This window comes from Dromiciops gliroides, chromosome 6 (assembly GCF_019393635.1).
Source record: "Dromiciops gliroides isolate mDroGli1 chromosome 6, mDroGli1.pri, whole genome shotgun sequence".
Taxonomy (NCBI): Eukaryota; Metazoa; Chordata; class Mammalia; order Microbiotheria; family Microbiotheriidae; genus Dromiciops; species Dromiciops gliroides.
In genome coordinates, this window is record NC_057866.1 from 64,187,549 (window position 1) to 64,213,705 (window position 26,157).

Sequence of the window (26,157 nt, forward strand, 5' to 3'; positions counted from 1 at the left end):
CTAACTGCTAATGACTCCTTCTTTGCAGACCTCAGAAAATACTTTAGTCATACCTCTCTTCTGCACTTATTTTGTATTTTTGTGGCTAGTAGCTATTTATGTATTTATCATACTGCCCTGTTAGACTGTGAACTGTAGGGGAAGAAAGACTATAGTTTATATAAACTTTAAATTTATCTTAGCAACTAGTATACTTCTCTGCAGACATTAAATATTTGATGAGTGATTTCTGAAAGGAACTGATTTGAATCCAAATGATGGTGATCAGAATTCATTGGAATTAAGGTCTTTTAAAGTTTCCACGGGGCTTAGACAATGTTTAGTTTTATTACATCATCTTTCAAATCGAATGAAATATTTGCATGGTGCTTAGAACAGTCCCTGGTATGTAGGGGACAATTAATAAATGTGTATTCCTTTCTCTCCTTTCAGATGAAGAAACCTGAGGCCCAGATGTTATTGCCCAAGGTCAAACATGTAGCCATGCAAATTTGATTCAAACACATGACTTAATGGTCCATACTTAATAATCCTACCTCTGTGGAAGTTCTTCCATAAACACAAATTGGAGGAAAACTCTGAATATATTTGACTCTTGATTCAGTTTGAGAGACAATAAATTCCAAATATAAAACTTACAAACACACTGAATGCTTTTCATAAAAATAAATCCGTTCATATCTGTTATAAATATTTTCCATATTAGAACAAATATTGAAAAGAGAGTTAGGGGAGCCATATCAGTGTACTGAAAGGCAATTAAGATTCTTACATTATGAATAAGTGACACATACAACTCCAATCAAAAAACAACAACAACAGGCAAAGAATCATACAAAGTGTAATATAAGGAAAGAATGGACTAGAAATGTGTGTAAGCAAAATTACAGTACAGACAATTTATTTAGAAACTAATCTATTTGCACATATTTACATATTTATTTTTAAAGCAATGTATGCTATGTGTCCATTATAGATTAAATGGGTCCATTATATTTATTTTGATTCAGAACGTAAACAGCCATTGAAAGACAAAATATAATTTAGCAAGCACCCAATTTCAAAATTGTAACTGCAGTGTTAATTGTACCCGGCCATGAATGAAAGCTCTGTGTTGGTATTGTTGGAACTTCTATCTCAGGCACCATATATGATTCAATGGTTCAAAGGATCATTGATTCTATGTCTGGGAATTCCTAAAGTACTTGCTTTCTTTTTTTAAAATTTTTTTGATAGTTTAGCATTTTATTATTTTCCAGGTACATATAAGGATAGTTTTCAACATTTGTTTTCATAGGATTTTTGGTTCCAAATTTTTCCCCACCCTTCCTTCCTTACCTCCCCAATTCAGAGAGCAATCTAATATAGGTTACATATGTGCAATCACATTAAACATATTTCTGCATTAGTCATATTGTGAAAGAAGAGTCAGAGCACTAGGGAAAAACTTCAAAAAAGAAGGAAAAAAAAAACAGCCCTAAAGTAGAAACAGTATGGTTCAATCTGCATTCATAAACCACAGTTCTTATTTTTGGATGTTGAGAACATTTTCTATCATGAAGTTCTTTGAAATTGCTTTGGACCATTGCATTGCTAAAAAGAGTCTATCACCATTGTTCATCACACAATGTTGCTGTTACTGTGCACGATGTTCTCCTGGTTCTGTTCCTCTCAGTCAGCAACAGTTCATGTAAGTCCTTCCAGGTTTCTCTGAACTCCTCCTGATCATCATTACTTTTCACATGAATTTTTTAAAACCTTGTGTTCTGAATTTTCTTCCTCCCTCCCTCCTAATCCCTCTCTATGAAATCAAGCAATTCAATATAAGTCATATATGTGCAGTTATGCAAAACATCTTCACATTAGTCAGGTTTTGAAAGAAAATAGACAAAATAGCTTTAGAAAGGAGCTAACAAATAAAATTATATTTCAATCTGTATTCAGATACCATCAGTTCTTTCTCTGTTGATGGTTTGAATTTTTCATATGTCCTTTTTTTTTTAGTGAGGCAATTGGGGTTAAGTGACTTGTCCAGGGTCACACAGCTAGTAAATGTTAAGTGTCTGAGGCCAGATTTGAACTCAGGTGCTCCTGACTCCAGGGCCAGTGCTTTATCCACTGCACCACCTAGCTGCCCCATATGTCCTTCTGATATCATTCTGTTCATCATTTCTTTCACAGTTAATATTGCTAACTGTATTACCCTCCAACTTAATCCCTCCCTTTTTTCGCCTGCTATTAGAAAACAACTTACTATCACTTAGATATAAATTATAAAGAATAAAATTTTAGCTAACCTTCCCAGTTTTCTTGAGTTTTGTTTCATCTCAAAAGAGAACAGTATTGGGGTAGCTAAGTGGTGCAGTGGATAAAGTACTAGCCCTGGATTCAGGGGGACCTGAGTTCAAATCCAGCCTCAGACACTTGACACTTACTAACTGTGTGACCCTGGGCAAGTCACTTAACCCTCATTGCCCCACAAAAAAAAAAGTACTTTAAGCCTCTGCATGGAATTCTAGTGCATTGGTCTCAAAATTATTTTGACCATTCAACAATATAAATATTAATAAAAAGCATATACATCCAATATGTAAATATATTTATGTATAATCAATTAAATTAGATCATACATAAACATATATATGGATATATACACATATATATTACCAAAGAAAGGTTGGAATTGAAAAATATGAAGTAAAAATTAAATAAAATATTTAACATATTTTCCTTTTATTTGTTAATGTTACAAATATATTTTGTTCTCACTAAAATAATACAATTGTTGATGTGTTTGAATAAGAGCAATATGATTCAACATCATTCATTATATTTTTAAAATCCTAGGGTATATGATAAAGAAGGCAATGATTTGCAAATAACAATTTATTCCAAATTGATTATTCACTTACTATTATAAAGGGAGTAAAACAGGAGATTTGAAAAAACAAACAAACAACTGTTTAGTTGAAAGAAATGCATTAAAATAATCAGATATTATTTTATGAAAGTCAGTGAAACTCACTGCTATTCAGCAGGGGCCATGTTTATTATAATTTTTAACATTAAAATATTTTAAGTTCCAATTATTGTCTCTTTCAAGTTCCTCTTTTACCCACTGAGAAGGCAAACAATATTAAACCAATTATACATGTGAAATCATGCAAATATATTTCTATTTCAGCCATGTCACAATAAAGGAAGAAAAATAAAGTAATAAAATTATACTTCAATTTGGATGCATATTTCATCAGTTTTTTCTCTAGAGGTGGGTCAACAATTTTCATCATTAGTCCTGAATTCTCTTGGGTCATTATATTAATCAAAATAGCTAAGTCTTTCACAGTCAATAATTACATTCTTGCTGTTACTGTGTACAGTGATCACCTGCTTATACTCACTCCACATTGCATCAGTTCATTTAGGTCTTTCCAGCAAAGCCTTGTCATACAATAGTGGTCTATCATATTTGATACTACAACTTCTTCAGCCATTTCCCAATTGATGGGCATCCACTCAATTTCCAATCCTTTGCCATCACAAAAAGTACTACTATAAATATTCTTGTACATATAAATCATTTTCCCTTTCCTTTGATCCTTTGAGATACAGAACCAGTAGTGTTATTGGTAGGTCAAAGAGTATGCCCAGGTTCATAGCTCCTTCAGGACAGTTTCAAATTGTTTCCAGCATGGTGGGAGCTATTCACAACTCCACCATCAGTTCATTTAGTGTATCTATTTTCCCACAGCCCTTCTACAATTTGTACTTTCTGATAGATATGATGTGGTACCTCAAAGTAGTTGTGATTTACATTTCTCCATTCAATAGTTATTTGGAGCATTTAAAAAATTTGACTAATAAAAGCTTTCATTTTTTTCTGAAAACTATATCTCTATATACTTTAGCCATTTATCAATTAAGTTATGGCTCTATTTTTAATGAATTTGACTTATTTCCCTATATATTTGAGAAAGAGACACTTTATTTGAGATTTATATTGTTTCACTGTATGTAATAACTTTTATCAAAATATATTTTCCCTAATTATCTTTCTTAATTAACTCTATTTTTGCTTTAACTTTGACTTATGATTACAAAGCCAGTCTTTTTAATTCAGCTATAGCATAATAGATTTGACTCCAGCCCCTTATTTTAACTCTGTGTCTGTGTCTTTTTGTTATTGGGAGTTTTTCTGTTTAACAACATATTGTTGAATTCTGGTTTCGAATCTATTCTGCTATCCACTTGCATTTTATGGTTAAATTCATCCCATGTACATTCACAGTTGAGATTATTAATTGTATGTTTCCCTCTATCTTGTTTTCTTTTCATTATCTTCTTTATTTTTATCATGTGATTCCTCAAAAGTGTATTTTGCTTCTGACCACTGCCTCTAATAATCAACCTGATTTCTATCAGAACTCTTCCACTTACCCCTTTCCCACCTACTTCCCTGTTGGGTAAAATAGATTTTTATATGCAACTGAGTTTTCTGTCTGTGTGTAGATAGATGATATATAAATATGTAGATAGATATATAGATATGTGATTAGAGTGAGGTTTAAGCATAACCTACCAATCCCACTTTTACCAACACTGTAAAAGCTCTTCCTTCTGCACATCTTTTATGTGAGATGCTTTCCCCCATACTTTGCAACAATTTTGTACAATTGTGTATAATTCTTCCTCCTGCTAGTGCATACTTCTTTCTTCTCCATTCATTTTTATATCATCCCAACATAATCAACTCACATCCATGTCCTATGTATGTACGCTCCTGCTAACTACCATAATAATGATAAATATGTAGGGACAGCTAGGTGGCACAGTGGATAGAGCACTGGCCCTGGATTCAGGAGGACCTGAGTTCAAATCCAGCCTCAGACATTTGACACTTACTATCTGTGTGACCCTGGGCAAATCACTTAACCCTAATTGCCTCACCAAAAAAACAAATGAACAAACAAATAACAATGATAAATATGTAACAACTGGACAATGCATAAAAGATTTTGAATTTCCTTAGACATATATTTTTACAGATTTTTTTGGGGGGGTGAGGCAATTGGGGTTAAATGACTTGCCCAGGGTCACACAGTTAGTAAGTGTCAAGTGTCTGAGGCCAGATTTGAACATAGCTTCTCCTGAATCTAGGGCCAGCGCTTTAACCACTGTGCCACCTAGCTGCCCCCTTAGACATATATTTTTGAGAACTCTCATTGTTTGATTTGGTATTGGCAAAGTTATTTAAAGTTGTGTTAAGATCAATTTTGTAGGAAAACTTCCAGCAGCATGGAGAGCCAGGCAATCCCCATTGTTCTGTGTGTACCTGATTCCAAATTCCATCCACACCTGAGAGACTTTTTACAACCACACCTGAGACCATGTCCAGAATCCAAAGCCAGAATCCAAAGCTACACACAGATGACATCCCAAGAACCATGTGAGATAAGACTTTCAAAGACTTAAATGAACATTTTCCTGTTTTCCTTTTCCTATTGCATAGGCTATTTGTAGTATTTACCTCCTAAAGGGAACTGCCCCCTTCAGTTTTGTCAATGCATCACTCAAATTCTTTTCTCTCTTTTCAGTCCCCTTAACATTGTTAGTCATCATGGAACTCTTTATAAGTACTTTGTCATATTCATTGCTTCATTTAAGGAAACCCTGTTTCTTAACGAAGTAGGGGGGGGTATGAGAGAAAATAATGGGGTTTTGAGTACTCAGAGACACCACCACCACCACCACCACCAAACAAACACACACACACACACACACACACACACACACACACAGGAACTCTGGCTGGTTTTGCAGGACCATCCCAGAGTCAGGAGAATTTCAAAGGAGATATAGATCAAAATTCCTAACTAAAGGAAGTTAACTAACTTAAGACCACCTTCAAGTCATGTCAATGTCAAGTCAATGAACTTGAATGTTACCAGCCAATTAGCTTGGATCAAGGTGGAGTGACCCACCTCTACCTCAGACAGGTTAAAAAGCCCTGGAGAGGGGTCTCTTGCTCTCTCTTGGCACGCTTTCCCCTCTCTCATGCTGCTCTCTCTTTCCCCTTGGTATGTAGGGCTTCTCAACTTTCTGAGCTATGTGCCCTCTCTTTACTAATATTTAATATGTTTTAATAAATGTTTAATGCCCCCAAACTGGTACAGTAGTCTCTAATTTCTTTTTTTTTTTACTTTTTTTTTGAGGGGCATAGAGGATTAAGTGACTTGCCCAAGGCCACATAGCTAGTAAATGTCAAGTGTCTAAAGCTGGATTTGATCTCAGGTCCTCCTGAATCCAGGGCCGGTACTTTATCCCCTGCACCACCTAGCAGCCCCCAGTAGTCTCTAATTTCTATGTAACAAATATATTATAACTCCCAGATAAAGTGCCTTACACAGGTGACCACATAAGTTTTTATTTGCCACAGTTAATATGAATTCTATGTACCATTTTCCTATGTAGAGATATAAATGCTTTTAATTTATTGAGTCTTTTCTGATTTCTCTTTCCTGCTTACCTTTTTATACTTCTCTTGAGTCTTCTGTTTGAATGCCAAATCTATTCATCTATGTTCTTTTCATCAAGAATAATTTAAAATAAGAAATAAAAAAGGGGGGAGGCAAAAAGGACCCACATGTACAAAAATATTTATAGCTATTATTTTTGTGGTGGTAAAGAATTAGAAATTAAGGAGATTCCCATAAATTTGGTAATGAATAAACAAGTTGTGGTATATGAATATAATCGAATACTATTGAATTGTAATAAATGATGAGCAGGTGTATTTTAGAGAAACATGAAAGGACTTATGTGAACTGATGTTGAGTGAGATTAGCAGAACCAGGAGAACATTGTACACATTATTAATAACATTGTGTGATGATTAACTGTGATAAACTTAACTCTTCTCAGTAATACAATGGTCCAAAATAATTTCAAAGGACTCATGATGGAAAATGCTCTCCACATCCATAAAAAAGAATTGTGAAATCTAGATACAGATTGAATCATACTGTTTCTACATTTTTTTTGTTTTTTGTTTGTTTTTTGAGGTTTTTCCATTTGTTCTAATTCTTCTTTCATAACATGACTAATGCAGAAATTGTTTAATATGATCGTACATATATAACCTATATCAGATTGCTTGCTGTCTTGGAGAGGGAGGAGTGAAGGGAGGGAAGGAGAAAAAATTGTAGCTAGAAATCTTATAAAAACAAATGTTGAAAACTACATGTAACTGAAAAATAATAACATAATAAAATGTTTTTATGAAAAAAAAATTTAAGTCCTTTATTTCATTAAATATCCATTCCCCAGAACAATGGATTACACATAGTTTTGCTGGGCTATTCTTGATTGTAATCCTAGTTCCTTTGCATTGTGGAATTTCAGATTCTGATCCCTTTGCTTCTTTAACATGGAAACTGCTAGTACAGGCTTTCCCTTTGGACTTCTCCATATATGATTTGAAACCTGGAGATAGTGTATATATCAAAAATTTTCATTCAACTAGTGGGACCCAACCAGCTTGGGAGGATCCTTTCCAAGTATTGCTAACAACTCCGACTGCCATCAAAATCAGAGGGAAGGACTCTTAGATACATTGCTCCCATGTAAAACCAGTACTAGTATTTGTAGGCCATTGAATTTCATTGTCTCTTATTCTTCTATGTGTATTCTGTTCTATTCATTTATGTCTCCAATCTTGAACCAATGCAAGATGGTTTTGATTTCATAATAAAATGTTATTTCTGGGAGGATTGTGCTTCCACATTCTGAATTGGTTTTTTTTTTCCAACTGATTATTTGATCAAATTCTATAAAGCATTTCTCTGGCAAATTGGTTGCCATGGCAAGTGTAAATTAATTCTAAAAGTATTATTTTTTGCTAAGCATTAAAATAAAAGTTCAAATGTTACATAAGGGTTTCTTTTTTTTAAAAAACTTTTTTTTTTCAGGGGTGAGGCATTTGGGGTTAATTGACTTGCCCAGGGTCACACAGCCAGTAAGTGTTAAGTGTCTGAGGCCAAATTTGAACTTAGGTCCTCCTGACTCCAGGGCTGGTGTTCTATCCACTGCACCACCTAGCTTCCCCAGGGTTTCTTTTTTATGCCATTGTATCTACATTTTGAAATCAATAGTATGAGTTTATTTTTATATTTTCATTCTTTTTAGATTGTGTTTTAAGCCAGTTTGAATTTCATTGTCTTTTATTCTTTCATGTGTATTTTGTTCCATTCATCTATATATTTTTGAACTGAAGTAAGATGGTCTTGATTTCATAATACAATATCAAGTCCAAAAGTATTATTCTCCCATATTCTAAATTGTTTGTTTTTTCCAACTGATTATTTGATCAAATTATATAAAGTATTTCCTTGGTAAATTGATTGCCATGACAAATATAAATTAATTCTAGAAATACTATTTTTACTAAAAACAAAATTAAAAAGTTATTACTTGAAATTATTGCATATCGGGGCAGCTAGATGGCGCAGTGGTTAAAGCACCGGCCCTGGATTCAGGAGTACCTGAGTTCAAATCCGGCCTCAGACACTTAACACTTACTAGCTGTGTGACCCTGGGCAAGTCACTTAACCCCAATTGCCTCACTAAAAAAAAAAAAAAAAAATTATTGCATATTGTAACATATTCTGAGTCAAAGTAAATTCACATTTTTTGTGGTCATCATTATCTTCAATTTTTAAATCCATAGGAGACTTGGATTATGGGAATTTATCATTTAAGTCATTAATTGCCTTCATTCTGAGTTAATCAGATGCCAGTCAGCCAAGATGACAGCCAATCACAAGAGGAATACATACAAGAAGAGACATGGAACTGTCACAAAAGGGAAGACATGCATGAAGTCCAGGTACTGCACTGCCTTGGGAAAGGCTGAGAAAATGGCTATTGGTAAGAGTCAAGGTTGAATTTTCTTGGTTTAACTTTCCCCTCATGGCACAGGGCGGCTGGGCTAGCCATCTAATTGGACACCTCACTTCAGTTCCCCTTTCTATATGCCTGATATTGTGGACATCTCAATCTTATGCATCTGATTAAGGCTGACTCAGTTATTTCTCTTTTCTTTTATATTAACCCCTCAGGTGCCATGATAAATATAATGTTGGATTTGGCCTTGACATCTGCTACCAATTATATTAGATCCTTTAATTTCTCATAATGGCATCAGGATAATTAGGCAGATGATGCAAAAAGTGATGAAACAAAGATAAAAATTATTTTTAAATTAATATCACAATTATCTTCTCAATTTATCCTCCACAGGGGAGATTGTAATAATATTTATTTTTAGAGAATGTCTCAATTTTTGTTTTTATTATATGTTTAATGCCTGACAACTGGACAATAATTATAAAATCTCTAAAAGATTCTGAATTTCCTTATACATGTTTCTGAGAACTCTCATTATTCAGTTTGATTATTGGTAAAGCTATTTAAAGTTGTGTTAAGTTCAATTTTGTAAGAAATTTTCCTGGCTGATTACCAGCATCTAAAACACCTGAAACACTTCCATTCCACAACTACACCCAGAGGACATCCCAAGAATCTTCTGAGAAAAGACTTCCAAAGACTTAAATTGACATTTTCCTGCTTTCCTTTTCCACATTGTATACACTGTTTATAATGTCCACTTGCTAAAGGGGAATTAGGGTTAGGTTTAGGTTTAGGGTTAAGGTTAAGGTTTTTTTCTACAAGAGATCTGTTCTCACACTCTATTTCATGCTCTCTTTTTTTTCTTTCTTTCTTTTTTTTTTTTTTTTTGAGGGGCAATGGGACTTAAGTGATTTGCCCAGGGTCACACAGCTAGTAAGTGTCAAGTGTCTGAGGTCAGATTTGAAGTCAGGTCCTCCTGAATCCAGGGCCACTGCTTTATCCACTGTGTCACCTAGCCACCCCTGTATTTCATGCTCTCTTAATTTGCTTATGGTGTCATTCTTTATCTGTAAATCATATAACCATTTTGACCACACTTTAGTATACTCTGTGGCATGTTGGTCCATACCTAGTTTCTGCCATATAGTTTTCCAGTTTTCCCAGAAGTTCTTGTCAAATAATGAGTTTTTGTTCTAAAAGCTAGGAACTTTGGGTTTATCATATGCTAGATTACTATAGTCATTTATTGTAGTGTAATCTATACCTATTCTATTCCACTGATCCACCACTCTATTTCTTAACCCATACAAAATCATTTTGATAATTGCTGTTTTATAATTGTTTGAGGTCTGGTACTAATAGAACACCTTTCACACATTTTTTCAATTTTCCCTTTATTCCCTTGAAATCCATGAACTTTTGTTCTTCCAGATGATTTTTAAAATTATTTTTCTAGCTCTGTAAACTATTTTTGATAGTTTGATTGGTATGGCAGCAAATAAATAGATTAATATAGTTAGGGTTATCATTTTTATTTTATTGGCTTGGCCTACCCATGAGCAATTCGTATTTTTCCAACTGATTGGATCTGACTTTATTTGTGTAAAAAGTGTTTTAGAGTTCTGGTCATATTGTTCCTGGGTTTGTCTACAATTATTTTAAATGGAATTTCTTTCTATCTGTTGCTCCTGGAGTTTCTTGGTAATATACAAAAATACTGATGCTTTATGTGGGATTATTTTTGCTAAAATTGCTAATAATTTCAAGTAGCTTTTTAGTTGATTCTCTAGGATTTTCTAAGAATAATATCATATATCTCTAAATAATGGCTTTTTTGTTTCTTATTACTTTTCTAATTCCTTTAATTGTCTTCTTTTATTTCTATGGCTAACATTTTCCATACAGTATGTGGTAAAATAATGGAATTTGGCAGATACCCTGGGGTCCCACCTGATTGATTTAGTACTGTTTGAATTGGGTGAGAATGAAAAACTGACAAAGTACCTACTCGGGAATGATTAGACATAGGCCACACCTGGCCTGCCCTGAGTGACGTATACTGCTGATGTCAGCAGGTGGACCACTCTCAGCCTTGCAACTTGAAGGACCTCCCTTTTGGGGGAGGGAGAGAAAAAGTAGAAAAGGGAATGTTTGCTCAGAGGAGCTCTCTCTTTCTTGTTGGCGAGCTTCTGAGAGCAGACTGGAGAGGGGCTGCCCAACTGACTCCCATAGAAAATACAGACCCCAGGTGGTGAGCTAATAGAAACAAGGCCAGCTCTTCCAGTTAGCTGAGCTGGAAGCAAGTTTGGGGATTGAGTCAGTCTTTGATAGAGCCAGGGAGCTTTTCCATTTTTCTTTTCCCCTATTCCCTTGTCCCTGGCTTTATTAACTTTACCTTTGTTGTATATTTTATCCCCATTAATAAAACCTGATTTGTTGGTGGAAAAGAGGCTGTTAATCTCCTTTCTTATTAGCCTATGAGAAATAACTTTAAAAGGCAGTTTGGAAGAGAGAAAACTTTGGCCATAGAGGTACCTCATTATTTTCTGAACTCCAATATTACAGTGAGCCACCCATAGTTTTTGTGTGCCAGCAAGGAGTCAAACTTGGAATCTTCTGATTTTTTTTGAAAGAACCATGGGTTTAATGAGTCTGTTTATGGGATTATGTAAAAAAGTAATAGTAATAAATGTGATCCTGTACACCCTGATTGTATTGAGAAGGCTTCTTGCTTATCCATTACAGATAATGCTATCTGATGATTTTAAATAAATATTGTTTATAATTTTAAGGTAAGCTCTATTTATTCCAATGTTCTCTAGTGTTTTCAATAGATATCATTGCTGTAATTTGTTTAAGGATGTTTCTGCATCTATTGAGATAATTATATGACTTCTAATGCTTTTGTTATTGATATGGTCAATTATACTGATAGTTTTCCTAATACTGATTGAGCTCTACATTCCTGGTCTAAATCTCACCTGGTCATAATGTATGAAAGCTATGATATATTGCTGTAATCTCCCTGCTAGTTTTTTTTTATTTTAAAATGTTGAATCAATATTCATTTGGAAAATTGGTCTACAACTTTCTTTCTCTGTTTTAGTTCTTCCTGCTTTGGGTATTAGCACCATATATGTCTCATAAAAGGAATTTGGTGGGACTTCTTCATCTATTTCCCCAAATAGTTTATATAATATTTAGGATTAATTATTCTTTAAATGTTTGGTAAAATTCACTTGAGAATCCATCTTTTCCTGGTAATTTTTTTTAGGTATTCCATTGGTGGCTTGTTCAATTTCTTTTTTTCTAAAATTGGGTTAAATATTTTATTTCTTCTTTTGTTAATCTGGGTAGTTTATATTTTTGTATATATTCATCCATTTAATTTAGATTGTCAAATTAATGGTATCTAAATGGACAAAATAGTTCCTAACATTTTCTTAATTTCCTCTTCATTAGTGGTGATTTCATCCCTTTAATCTTTGGTACTAGTAATTTTTTTCTTTCCTTTTTTTTAATCAAATTAATCAAATTTAATCAAATTTAATCAAATCAAATTTTTAACCAACACTTTATATATTTTATTGTGTTTTTCTTCATAAAACCATATTCTAGATTTATTTATTAGTTAAATTATTTTCTTACTTTCAATTTTATTAATCTCTCCTTTGATTTTCAGGATTTCTAATTTGGTGAGTAATTGGGGATTTTTAATTTGTTCATATTCTCATTTTTTATTTGCATGCCCAATTTATTAGTCTGCTTTTTAAGTATATAAGATTTCCCCTGAGTACCACTTTGGCTGAATCCCATAAATTTTGTTATGTTGTCTTATTGGCATTTTCTTTAATGAAATTATCAATTGTTTCTATGATTATTCTTTGACCCACTTCTTTTTTAGGATCAGATTATTTAATTTCTAATTTTTTAATCTCTCAATTATCTATTATTAGATGTAATTTTATTGCATTATGATCTTTAAAAAGAACTGTGTTTACAATTAATGCTTTTATGCATTTGGTTATGAAGTTTTTTATGTCCTGATACATGGTGATTTTTGTTCTGTGTGCCATGTGCTCCTGAGAGGAAGGTATATTCCTTTCTATCCCCATTCAGTTTTCTCCAGAGATCTGTCATATGTAACTTTTCCAGAATTGTATTCTCTTACTTCACTTCTTTATTTTTTATTGTTTGGTTAGATTTGTTCAGTTCTGAGAAGGGAAGGTTAGGGTCTCCTTACTAGTATAGCTTTATTTTCCATTACCTCCTGTAACTCATTTAACTTCTCTAAGAATTTGGATGGTGTACCACTTGGTGCATATATATTTTGTATTTATATGACTTCATTGTTTATGATAACTTTCAGCAAGATATAGTTTCCTGCTTTATCTCTTTTAATTAGATCTATTTTTGCTTTGTCTGAAGTCATGATTTCAGACTTTCTTTTCCTGTTTTTTTTGCCTCGCCTGAAACATAATAGATTTTATTCCTGTACCTTAACTTTACTATGTGTATTTCTCTCTGCTTCAAATGTGTTTCTTGTAAACAACATATTGTGGGATTTTGGTTTTTAATCTATTCTGCTATCTGCTTGCATTTAATGTGTAAGTTCATCCCCCTTATACACATTACATATATAATACATTATATTATATAAGATATTATACATTTATAAATATATATTCACATATATATGAAAATGGAGACATATAGTGATAGACAGATAGATAGATATAGTTATGGTAACTAACTTTATTTCCCCCCATGCTATTTCTTTTCCTTATCTCTGTCTCTCTGTTACTCCTCAAACTTTTCCTCCTTATAAGTATTTTAATTCTGATCACTGCCTTCACGAATATTTCCTCCTTTTTATCAGTTCCTCCTCTCTCTTCTATTATCCCAGTCCTTTTTACTTCAAGATAGTGTAAGATAGATTTCTATATCCAACTGAGTGTACATTGGTCCTTCTTAGAGCCAATTTTTATGAGAATGAGGTTTAAACTTTGCCTGCACTCCATCCACTATCTTCACATTTATTCTAATAGTTCTTTTATCCTTCTTTTATGTGTGACAATATACCTCCATTCAATCCCCCACCTTTGTCCTTCTTCCAGTGCAATTTCTTTTCTTTTCTTTTTAGGGGAGTATCATTCCATTAATATTACCTTATAAGCACACATTTCACAGTAGGTAGACCAGTTTGTCACAGAATGTTTGCAAATATATTCTACCAGTCTCATGCTAGTCATTATTTCTATACCACAGAAGGGTATTTAACATCCACCTGAAGAGTGACATCCCCCCTGCCTATTATGAAGCTCATTTATAGAGTACATTAGAAAGACACATTTACATGACTTTAACATTATGTTACATACTCATATTTATTGCCAGACAATATGTTTTATGTAGCTTTACCATATAAAGTAGTGTAAACATGTGGACTTGAATATTAAAATCTTGAATTAATGAACATTCTCATTTTATATTGTTTGAATACTTACTCAATACATACACAGACACAGACGGAAACATGGAATAATTTTGTCAAAAAAAAATTAAAAGATTTTCTTCAGAAAGGATTACCTATGTATTGCATAAATGACCATCATTCATATGGATTGGAGTGGACCTTGAGTTCAATCTTAAAATGACAGTCCAGAACCCCTAGTTCTCAGCATTTGATAGATCAATTTGTATCTAGTTATATGTCCAAGACTACATACAATACTGAACTTAAATATACTACATCTTTTAAATGTACATTCATTTACTTATTCAATCAACAAATAAGTATTGATCATCTGATGGTTGCAAAACATTTGGAAGAGTTGAAAATTATCCACTTATCTTACTGGAAAGAATTTTCCATCTGACTTTCATTTAAATCAAAAAGTAGAAAGAGTAGACTTCTAGAAATCTAGACTTGAATAATCAAAACAACCTCATCTAGTGGATTCCTTTTGTTTTTATTCAGTTATTGAGAGTTTTAAAGAGTCTTTTTCATTCAAATGAGTGTATTTCTTTGTGTTTTTATTAACAATACACAAAGAAGAATTTTTGAAACATTTGTAGATGGCATACATTTTTAATTAATTTTATTCATACCATATGGCAAACTCTCATTTTTTTAAAAAACTAATTAATATCAATACAGACATTTTAATTATCAATAAATAGCTAAGTAGTGCATGATGTATGAGTTACTGGGGTGAGGGGAATCAGCTGACGTATTCTATCTGGGGTTTGGTGTTTCAGTACAAAGACTGAAAGGAAACATGAACAACGTCCATAAAGTCACAAAGGAATAGAATGGTTAACACATTTGTTTAACAAAATATAAGAGTATTAGAATTAGAGGCTACCCTTACAATTTAAAAGCAGTCAATTTAAACAAGGTACTACTTTACACTGAAGGTATTGAAATAACTCCTCTATCTCTCTGTCTCATACACACATGCATGCACAAAAAGAAATATTCAAGGGGATGATGAAGGCTAAAGGTACTAATATATGTAGAAAACTTTAAATTCAATCTGTTAAAATGATAATAGATAAAAAATGGGTTAACAAAAATAAGGCTGTTTATAACAGAGTAAAATTCAAGACCATAATTGTTTATTAAGTAGATAAACAATCCAGAACACTTTTGAAATTTGGAGAAACTTACAATGTCATCCTTGCCATCAGAAAGATTACAATATGATATGGACATGACTTTAACACAGAAAACTGCAGTATAGGATATTATAATAGAGAGATGCAAAATAAAATGCCTGGTGATGTCTGAAAAATAAAGTCTTATTCTTGAAAACATGGTGAAGGGTAGTATCAGATAACTATAAATATGCATTATCTTTAAAGCTTTTCATTTAAATAACTATTTTCATTTTGTGATTTAGTCTTAAATCACCAAGAAATCAGGTTGTTTGGGGGTTATATCCAAGCCTTGTCTTTTGGGACATGTTATAAACTCTTAAGCTTGTTCTTCCACTTGAAGTGGTCATGGATAATAAGCAGAAATTTTTCAAACAAATAAGAAAGTGAATGAACAAATCAATTAATTAATTAATTAATGAGTGGATAAATGGATGGATAACTATAAATAAATTAATTTGTAAAGAGAATATTAAAATAGTGAAAGGATACTATAAATATTGTACTTTCCTTACTCTTCCTTTTCATATATTTTATGTAATCATCCATATGATGCTATTTATTTTGTCAAAAACAAATCTATAATAAAGGTATTAATTATCTGTCTCCCAAAGTCATGCATATGATAAATTTAGGCTTTCCTTGGATCTAGTTGTTTTGCTGCTATGTGAATTTAGCAACTCATTATTTTATAGTTCTTCAGAAAATAACTCCATAAATATCATACAAAGGTGCCTTGAGATGCAGGCAACAAAAATAATTATCCTGATTTAATCAGTAAAGGAAAAAAAAGTTAAAAGTGGAAGATATGCATACAAACACACACACACACGCACACACACACGCACACGCACACACGCACACACACGCGCGTGCGCAAAAAAAAGCAAAAACATAGCTCCTCACATTCTCCTAACACTTTCAAAAGTAAAATAATCTGCCTTAAACAGCAATCTTTTGAAATAGGTCATTGGTTACAAAAAGACATTTGCCTTGTTCTCTATGTCAAAGAATTTTTCAGTTGGAGAAATGAGAGTCTACTTGAGGGGGAAAATGAGAAATGGGAACTTGAAAGACCTCTTCAAAGACACAAGGGGGTAAAAACAGATCATATGGACCTGCTAATAAATATTTTTTGAAGATTTTTTTCTTGTCTCTCAATATCCACTTTCCTAACAAAATACAATTTCAAGAAAAATAAGTTTCAAATGAGAAACTGTAACGAGTGAGAAGAAAAACAACTGTCTTGTCTGCTGACCTGCAGCTTAACATGATGCACAGCATGGCAATTGTCAACAGCGATTTTAGCAGCTATTATTAGTCAGTGAATGAGTAACCTTAGCATCCAGTAGAAATAGAGAGATGGATTGCCATCCCAAATTAAAACTTCAATGATAGAGATGGTATTGAAAAAAAATAAAGGAAAAGACAGTGTAATCTAACACCATAAATCAAAAGAAAATTCAGAGCAGTATTTAATTTTGCCAACTCAAATTGATGGGGAAGTCTCATCTTCCTTCAAAATCTTGCTTCCCCTTTGTGCCTTCTGGGGAGGTGGCAAAAGATAGAATTGTGTAAACGAGGATTCATAAACAGGAAAGCTATCTTTCTAGCACCCCTGATTTCTCACAGATGATAAATAGTTTATGGCAACTGACAAAGACGACATTTGGCAATTTGTCTAGGAGTGCCAAGTGACGAAAAGCTGCCAGCCGAAGAGAGTAGATTTTTGTGCTGAATGAATACTTAATTATACAACAGGAAATTGGAATGAGTGAGCACTTCAAAACTTTAAGACATTCATGGAGCTATAAAAGAAAGGAAGATGAGAATGAAAGACATCAGATTAGAATCTGTGTACTTGAAGTTCTAGGAGAAAACAAGCGTGTGTGTGTGTGTGTGTGTGTGTGTGTGTGTGTGTGTGTGTGTTCTTTAAAGTATTATGGTTAGCAACAAACGCTTAAACTTTTTCTTCTCTCTCCCTGAATGTTTGTGTGTTCTATGGTCCTGCTTTACAAAGGAGAAAAAAAAAACTGACTCTTTTGCAAGTTGAATCTTTTCAATGTCCATTGTCTCCTGTGGATAGGTAGAATGTAAAAGAATGTTCCCATCTCCCCATTCCCCCCAACTCCTTAATTGTTTGCAGTGATATACCCCTCTGTTCTCTGATGATTAGTGAAGGAAATTGGTACCTTGGACAGATATATCCAGGAAGAATTCTGTCTTTATTAACTGTTCTTAATTTTCAACTTTGAGATGAGGAAACACTCATTTGTATCCTTGATTCTTAGTGCACATCTAATATTATTTATGTAGTTTGTGGCTTTGTGAGCAGAAGGAAAAAAACTTTCCATTTTGAACCCTGGACTTGAAAATTCTGTTTTTTAATACCTACCTAAAAAAGCAAATATAAATGTTTCCTGATTTTAAGAAAAGATTTTTTTTTTATGAATTTGTTTTGCCTAAATTGAGGAAATTAAATTCCCAATTCACTTTTATGGCTTACTTTAATACTGATATTCATTATAATCTTTGTCTACTTAGGATTTAGTGGGAGGGTTATAAACTGCAAAGAGTAAGCTGTTACCTTTCCCTTGAAGGTGAGAAAGGAAAGTGGCATTTATTTATTCTGAACTACTTATCATATTCATAGACTACAAATATTTAGTATGTGGTAGATAGATATAATTTTAACTTGATACTCCTCTTGGAAAAAGAAAAGTAATGGAGATCTTGTTTACCTGTGATGGTCCTGCATATACCTGACTTATTCCTAGTGTCTAGTGTCTATCAGAGCACAGCTGTCTTCATTCTCTCCTAAAATGTGTAAACTGCTTTCTTCTTTGGAGGTGAAGTGGGCCAGACAACATATTAGTTATATAAACATGAACCCTTGTCACACATTCACACCTACAATATTTGATCTCCCCACTCTATGGCTCTATTTTATAGACTATCCCTATATTTATGTTGGTTTTCCTTTTTACCTCTGCTTCTTGGAACTCCTAGCTCCCTTCATAATTCAGCTTAAGTGACACCTCTTTTTTATGCTCCTAGTTGTTACCCTCTGGGTAATAGATCACTCTGTAACATACATACATACATACAAACACACACACATGTGTGAACAAACATATACACATGTACATGTATACATAATATATTATATACAGTGTATATGTGGTTTATTTATAAATTCATTATGATAAATTATTTCTTATGCATCTGCACTTAACCAGGGCCAAATTATATTTTCCAGAGTACTTGGAATTCATATACAAAACAGCAAGAAAGTCCTTGCCTTAATGGATGGGGGAAGTAGACACATAGCAGTGAGCTAAGAGAGAGGAGGATACTTATACATCATGGCATGGTTTGAAAATGTCAAAGTGATGTGGAGAGCTAGTATTGGTCATAACAAAAACCAAAGTCTCACCAATGAGATGTAAAGGTAGTTCTTGAGATAGATTATAAGGCTCTGATGTAAGAGTGTGAAGATGATAATAACAGTGGCTGGAGTACAGGTTATATAATTTAGAAATGGCTAGGAAGCATTGTGGAAACCTGGTTCATGGAAAGATGAGACACATTTCACCTATCATACTTATACAGATTTCATAATTGAACATGTATGCCAGTGGGAGAATGTAAGCATCTAGACTCAGGAGCAGTCTCCCATTTGTTTCTGTATATACAGACTTAGCATAGTGCCTGGCACATAATAGGTACTTAATAGGTGCTTACTGATTCATTGTATATGCCCCTTTAGTACTTAATTTTCTTGTTTTTTTTGTTTGTTTTTTGAGGGGCAATTGGGGTTAAGTGACTTGCCCAGGGTCACACAGCTAGTAAGTGTTAAGTGTCTGAGGCTGGATTTGAACTCAGGTACTCCTGAGTCCAGGGCCAGTGCTCTATCCACTGCGCCATCTAGCTGCCCCCCTTTAGTACTTAATATGGAGTCTGCTTTAAATCATATAAGAAGCGACTATGCTATAAAGGAAGAAATGAGCAATGTGTGCAGACAATAAAAACAGTTGTGATCATCCTTATCCACAAGGCTGTGGATATTGAGAAATCAAGAAACTCAGGAATTATAGAAATTTTGATTTATGAAGGGGACCACCTGAGACCTTTCACTGGTTGTTAAAAAAAAAAAGAGGTTACTCCTTTCTGGTGACTTATTTCATTCTTTGACAAAGCAGATCTTTTATAAATTACTTCATGGGGGCAGCTAGGCACAGTGGATAAAGCACTGGCCTTAGATTCAGGAGTACCTGAGTTCAAACCCAGACTCAGACACTTGATACTTACTAGTTGTGTGACCCTGGGCAAGTCACTTAACCCTTATTGCCCTGCCAAAAATAAATAAATAAATAAACAAACAAATAAATAAATAAACAAATAAATAAATAAATAAATAACTTCATAGCAAGCTTCTTTTCTAAGACTTTTTTTTAACTATCTCCTTCACATATACATATACATATACATACACATACACATATACAATACATATATAGTATATGTACATATATGGAATAAAATCTCTATGAACATATACATTATATACATAAAATACATATATAATCTATTGAATGTCAAGAGAACATGTGTGGCAATTTCTGTTGAACTGTGGTTAATGATTTTTTTAAAAATTATGTGTAGAATGTCTTGAGAGAATAGGAAGAAGTTTCTTTATATCTCAGTACAGTAAAATGGAAAGATATCTTTGGACTCATAGCATTTAAGGTAGAATCCTGTCTCTACAATTTATTGACCTTACTACTTTTGGCTAGTCACTTAAGCTCTCTGGGTCTCAATTTCCAACAAACTGAGATCGATTTACTATATGACCTTTAAGGTTTCTTCCAGATCTAAATCAGTGATTCTATGTGCTTGAGTATCACAAAAGAAAAAAAAATGGATTATAAGTTTACCTCTGTTTCATCAACAGATTTTGGGAAAAGCAGTATATTCCTGATATACAAAGGCCTGAAACAAAATATTAAGCTCTTTGTTGAAAAGAAATTGTCGGGGCAGCTACGTGGCTCAGTGGATAGCACACCAACCCTGGATTCAGGAGGACCTGAGTTCAAATCCGGCCTCAGACAGTTGACACTTACTAGCTGTGTGACCCGGGGCAAGTCACTTAACCCCCATGGCCCCGCCCAAAAAAAAAAAAAGAAATTGTCATTAAATTCTTTTTGCAGCTTCAAATTTTTTTTTTTAATTTTGGCAAATGAAAAGATTTATAACATTTTCATTAGCTTTTCTTCATATATTTATTAAAGCAAAGAAAAACACAATTTAAATATACAGAACACAATTTCCATTAGTAACTAGAGTTTATGACTTCATTTGGACTCAATTAGGTAGGTATTTGATGTTTTAATATTAAAGAGTTTCTCATTTCTGTTCTAGATCCTGACAAAACCCATTGAAATACTTAATTTCTGTACACCTGATGGGATTTTATTACCCCATGTACTTTTATATTTCAAAATTATACACTGTCTAAATTTTATCTAAAATATTTTTGGTTCCCAAATATGCCATTCAACTGAATTAATTGATTTCTTTTTTTTTTTTTTAGAGGAGAAATATACTAACAAAATCTTCTAATTAGATATCACTAATCATTCCTTTTCCAAGTGTCCTAATATCAGCTTCTCCAAAATCTACTAACTGTAAAAAACAAACAAGCAAACAAAAAACAAAAAACTTTGGGACAAATGCCTTCACAAATTTTAGCCTTTAGTTCAAATCTCCTTTTGGCTGTAAAGCTTCTTCATGACCATAGAATTTTGCTAATTTTTGTTCTTGAGCATTTTCATTTTTTTTAGTTTGTTTTCTATTAAAAATCATTTTTTCAGATGAAGGTGTTGCTTCCTTTTTCCTTTTAGATACATTTTTTTCTCACTTGCATTGTATTAAAGTTCTTTGGGCTTATTTTAGGAACAGACAGTTTGTCTTGAAGGCTCCAGCCAAATCAGCAAAATAAAAAATCAGCACTAATTATGATGTCCCATTGTGGTTACGGTTGACTTCTAAACTGGTGTCTTACATAATCAAGTTGACAGATATCATGCTAACTCTGTACTACTCATTCCAAACTTGAAAGAACCAGAGCAAGAATTGTAGGACAGTAAAAAAAAAGGGGGGGGGGGGATTGAATTAACCCAATAAATAAATTTCAGATAAGTACAGAGGCAGAGAATGTACCAAAATAAATATAGAAACTTCAATAGTAAAGATATAAAATTAGATAGTGCTAATTTGTCTGTGAGAGGAATGAATCCTCAAATTTGCATTTCTCTTTTCTTCACCAATAAAGCTTTATTTTTTAAAGGTAACACTTGGGCTAGAAGAGAAAATTCACTTCTCATCCTACGTCCCTGAATTATTTTCCTGTTTAGATGCTTATATCAATATAAATAAATAAAACTCCTATATGACATTGGAGGGAATAGGATCAAGAACACTACATTATGGTTTAATCTTGGGATTTAGAAGGCTCAAGTCTTTACCTGGCTATGGTTACAATTTTTTCCTTAACTTTTATCACTCGATTGTCAACATGAATCTTATCAAAATAAATTAATAGTTTTTCTCTGAGCAAACCACCAGGGATCATCTTATCAAAGACCACCCATATGAATTAAAATAAGAGGGAGGAAAGGAGGAGTAAAGTGTTTGGTTCCTTCTTCATCTCAATATTTTATTCTGAATTCCTGTCTATTTTGTATGTGTACCTAGAAAACAGCCCTCTCTACCATTGATCACTCCAGATTGTTAATCTGCCTATGATTTCCTCTTGCCTACAAAATAAAACCTTACCTCCTTACTATGTCATTCAAGGGTTTACATGTTCTGTTCCAAGTCACCTGTCCAAGTTTATATTCCATTGCTCCCCTGCATAAGTCTTATACTTAAATATGCATTTATTTGTGATTGAAGTGATGTGTATGTTCTCTCCTTGACTGAAGCCCCTCCTATTCTGGGTGTCATTTCTCCCTATCTTCCCTTAAATCCTTCACTTAAGGGTCACCCAGTTTGCTATGGGCCTTTTTCTCATTATGTTATTGCACAGGATACCAGTGGAGTATATAGACTGGACATCCTATGAAAACAATATGTCATATAAGAACATCCTATGTTCTCACTAAATCACTTTCACTTTGATTTCCAGGGATACATCTCATTGGTAATACTTTATGTTCTTTTTCTCAGGTAATTCATTTTTTAATGTTATTGTGTAATTCTTTTTTTTTTTTTTTTTTAGTGAGGCAGTTGGGGTTAAGTGACTTGCCCATGGTCACACAGCTAGTAAGTGTTAAGTGTCTGAGGCCAGATTTGAATCCAGGTACTCCTGACTCCAGGGCCGGTGCTTTATTCACTGCGCCACCTAGCCGCCCCCTATTGTGTAATTCTAATGAACTATTTGTAGTCTGCAGCATTTAACCTCTAATCCCTTATTTCAGGTAAAAAACAAGCCTACTTGCCCATTGCTTAACTATATCTTTTTCATCTGTGTTCACAAATTTGTGCATGTTATTAGTGCTACCTCAATTACTCTTCCCTCAAACTCAGTCTGTAGATATCCTACCATCTCTTACAGATTATCTGAATTCCAATTATTTCCCTGAAAACTTTCTTAATAATTTTATTTCATCTTTTAATTATTTTCCTTAACAGAATATATAATATAGCCATTATTTATTCTCTAAGTAAATAATATGTCTTAGCCTTCTCTTTTTCCCTTGATCTCTATTTTCTTTATAACACTTTATTTTATTTTCCAGTTACATGTAAAGATTTTTTTCAACATTCATTTTTGTAAGACTTTGAGTTCCAAATATTTCTCCCTTCCTCCCTCCGTTCCCTCAAACTCCTCAAGATGGCAACTAATCAGATAAATATTTATACACACAAATATATACACACGTATTTATATTTATATATGGAAATGTATATAACATGATTGTTTATATACATATATATGTATATACATAAACATAGACAAACGTATACACACACACATACATATGGCATATTTTAAAAGAATCAGAAAAAAGGGAAAAAAAACAAGAAGAAAGAAAAAAAAATAACAAATAAAGTGGAAATAGTATACTTTGATCTGCAGTCAGATTCCAAAGTTCTTTTTCTGGATGTGGTGGGGAGCATTTTCCATTATAAGTCTTTTGAAATTGTCTTGGATCATTGTACTGCTGAGAAGAATGAAGTCTATCCCATTTGGTCATCATACAATGTTGCTGTTACTGTGGACACTGTTCAACTAATCTTACTCAGTTTATGTGTCTTTCTAGGTTTTGTGAAATCGGCCTGCTCATCATTTCTTATAGCACAATAGTATTCCATCGCATTCATTACTACAACTTGTTCATTCAGCCATTCCCCAATTGATGGGCATCCTCTCAATTTCCAATTCTTTGCCAGCACAAAAAGAGCTGCTATAAATATTTTTGCACATGTGCATTCTTTCCCTGTGTTTATAACCTATGTCTTAGCATTCTCAAATAGAAGTTTTACTATAGCTTAAAATCCTTAAGGAGGGGAACAAGGTCTTCTGTGTCTTGGTTGTTCCTTATGCTACCTTTCAGAAGTTTAGGAATATAGGAGACATTTAATAGAGCGAGGATAACTGATTGGTCATCCTCAAATTAGAGGAAAAGTGGTGCCCTGAAAATTATGACCTGTCCTCTTAAAAACTTGTCAGTGCTGGAAATTTGATGTTAAAAATTAGTTAATGGGGCACAGTGGATAGAGCACTGGCCCTGGATTCAGGAGGACCCGAGTTCAAATCCGGCCTTAGACACTTGACACTTACTAGCTGTGTGACCCTGGGCAAGTCACTTCACCCCAATTGCCTCACCAAAAACAAAAACAAACAAAAATTAGTTAATAAATTTCATTTCTGACACTTTAAGTTTTCATTGGTTAGTGAAATACAATATAAAATTTAACTAACCATTTTAATTTTGATGCACTGAAGAAAATATATTCCTCTTTCTAGCAGCATTTAAGGTAAAGGATAACACTGCTTTGAGGATTTTGTTCTTGTTTATTTGTATAGAAATTGAGCATATACAACAGACCTAAAAATGTGACATTTTATATGAGTTCATCGAATTTAAAAGCTCCTTTCAGGGCAGCTAGGTGGTACAGTGGATAAAGCACCAGCCCTGGATTCAGGAGGACCTGAGTTGAAATTTGGCCTCAGACACTTGGTACTTACTAGCTGTGTGCCCCTGGACATGTCATTTAACCCTCACTGCCCCACAAAAAAATCCTTTCTCTTGAAAAAATATAATTATATATTAAATGTAATTAAAATATATATTGTTTTACATTTTTTTTAATGTGCTCTGTGATATTCTTTCCTGGGTACCATTTTTCTGTCTGTTCTATGAGGAAATAATTGAAATCACAGCTGATAGATGCTGATTAATTCATTTGGGGTTTTGATACATGAGGTGGGTTAAGGAATAGAATTTTAGCAGGATATATCTCTTCCATAGCAATCCATGAGGCATTACTAGAAAGCATTTTATTGGATCTATCATAGGCAAAGAAATAGAGTAAGAGGAAGCACAAACAGGTAATGATAACATTTATAGCAACTTTCACTCTCTTTGGGAATACAATGAAGATGTTAGAGCTCTACTTAAGCACAAATAAGGTCAAGAACATTTCTCACCAAAAACTCTGGAAAATCCCTGAAGCATCTGATGGAAGATGGGTGTCAGAATTAGTGCTCATTATTCACTGTCTTGAAATGATTGAATTAATAATACTGCCACAATATGGCACAAAGAAGTTCTAGTCACATTGAAACATGTAAATGAAGATAAAAGGAGAATACCAGGATCAAATATTCCAAAAAAAGTAATTGAATTTGATTTCTCTGATATTAAGTCGCGAAAAGAGTTGGAATGAGTTGAGTAATTTTGTCTCTAAAACTTAATATCTGGGGGTGGAGCCAAGATGACAAAGGAAAGACAGGGACTTGACTGAGCTCTCCCCAAGACCCCTACAAATGCTTTCAAATAATGCCATAAGACAATTCATGTAGCAGCAGAACCCACAAAAAGGCAGAGGGAAATAATTTTCCAGGCAAGGAGAACTTGGAAGGTTGGCAGGAAATTTCTGTTGTACCTGAGTGAAAGTAGAGCACAGCCCAGCACAGACCCTGCTAGCACAAACCCAGCCACAGCCAGAGCAACTGAGGAGGAAGCCTCAGGAGTCTCTGAATCAGTATCATCATCAGCAGCAGCAGCAGCAGCAACTACTTCTGGAACTCAGCCCATTCAGGAGGTAGAACAATTGACCAGAAGGAGATTGCAGGGGTCTCTTTGCTAGTACTGAGTCAGGACTCTGTTGTTTGGCCCATACTCACATGCAGATTATAGTCTTGGGTGGCAGTCACATGCCAGAGAGGAGAGCAAGCACATAAGAGTTTGCAGCCACAGTGGAGCAGGATTCTGTTTATAGTTCCAGGGCAGAAAAGGAGGCCTGTGGTGGCTTGCAAACCAGAGCATCAGCTAGGAAGGTGGTGAACATACCTCTCTT

The 26,157-nt window shown here is 33.7% G+C and overlaps 1 pseudogene; it reads left to right on the forward strand.

The window, feature by feature from the left end:
- Positions 1-8,788: 8,788 nt before the first annotated feature.
- LOC122731998 overlaps positions 8,789-26,157 on the forward strand; it is a 33,340-nt pseudogene continuing 15,971 nt past the window's right edge.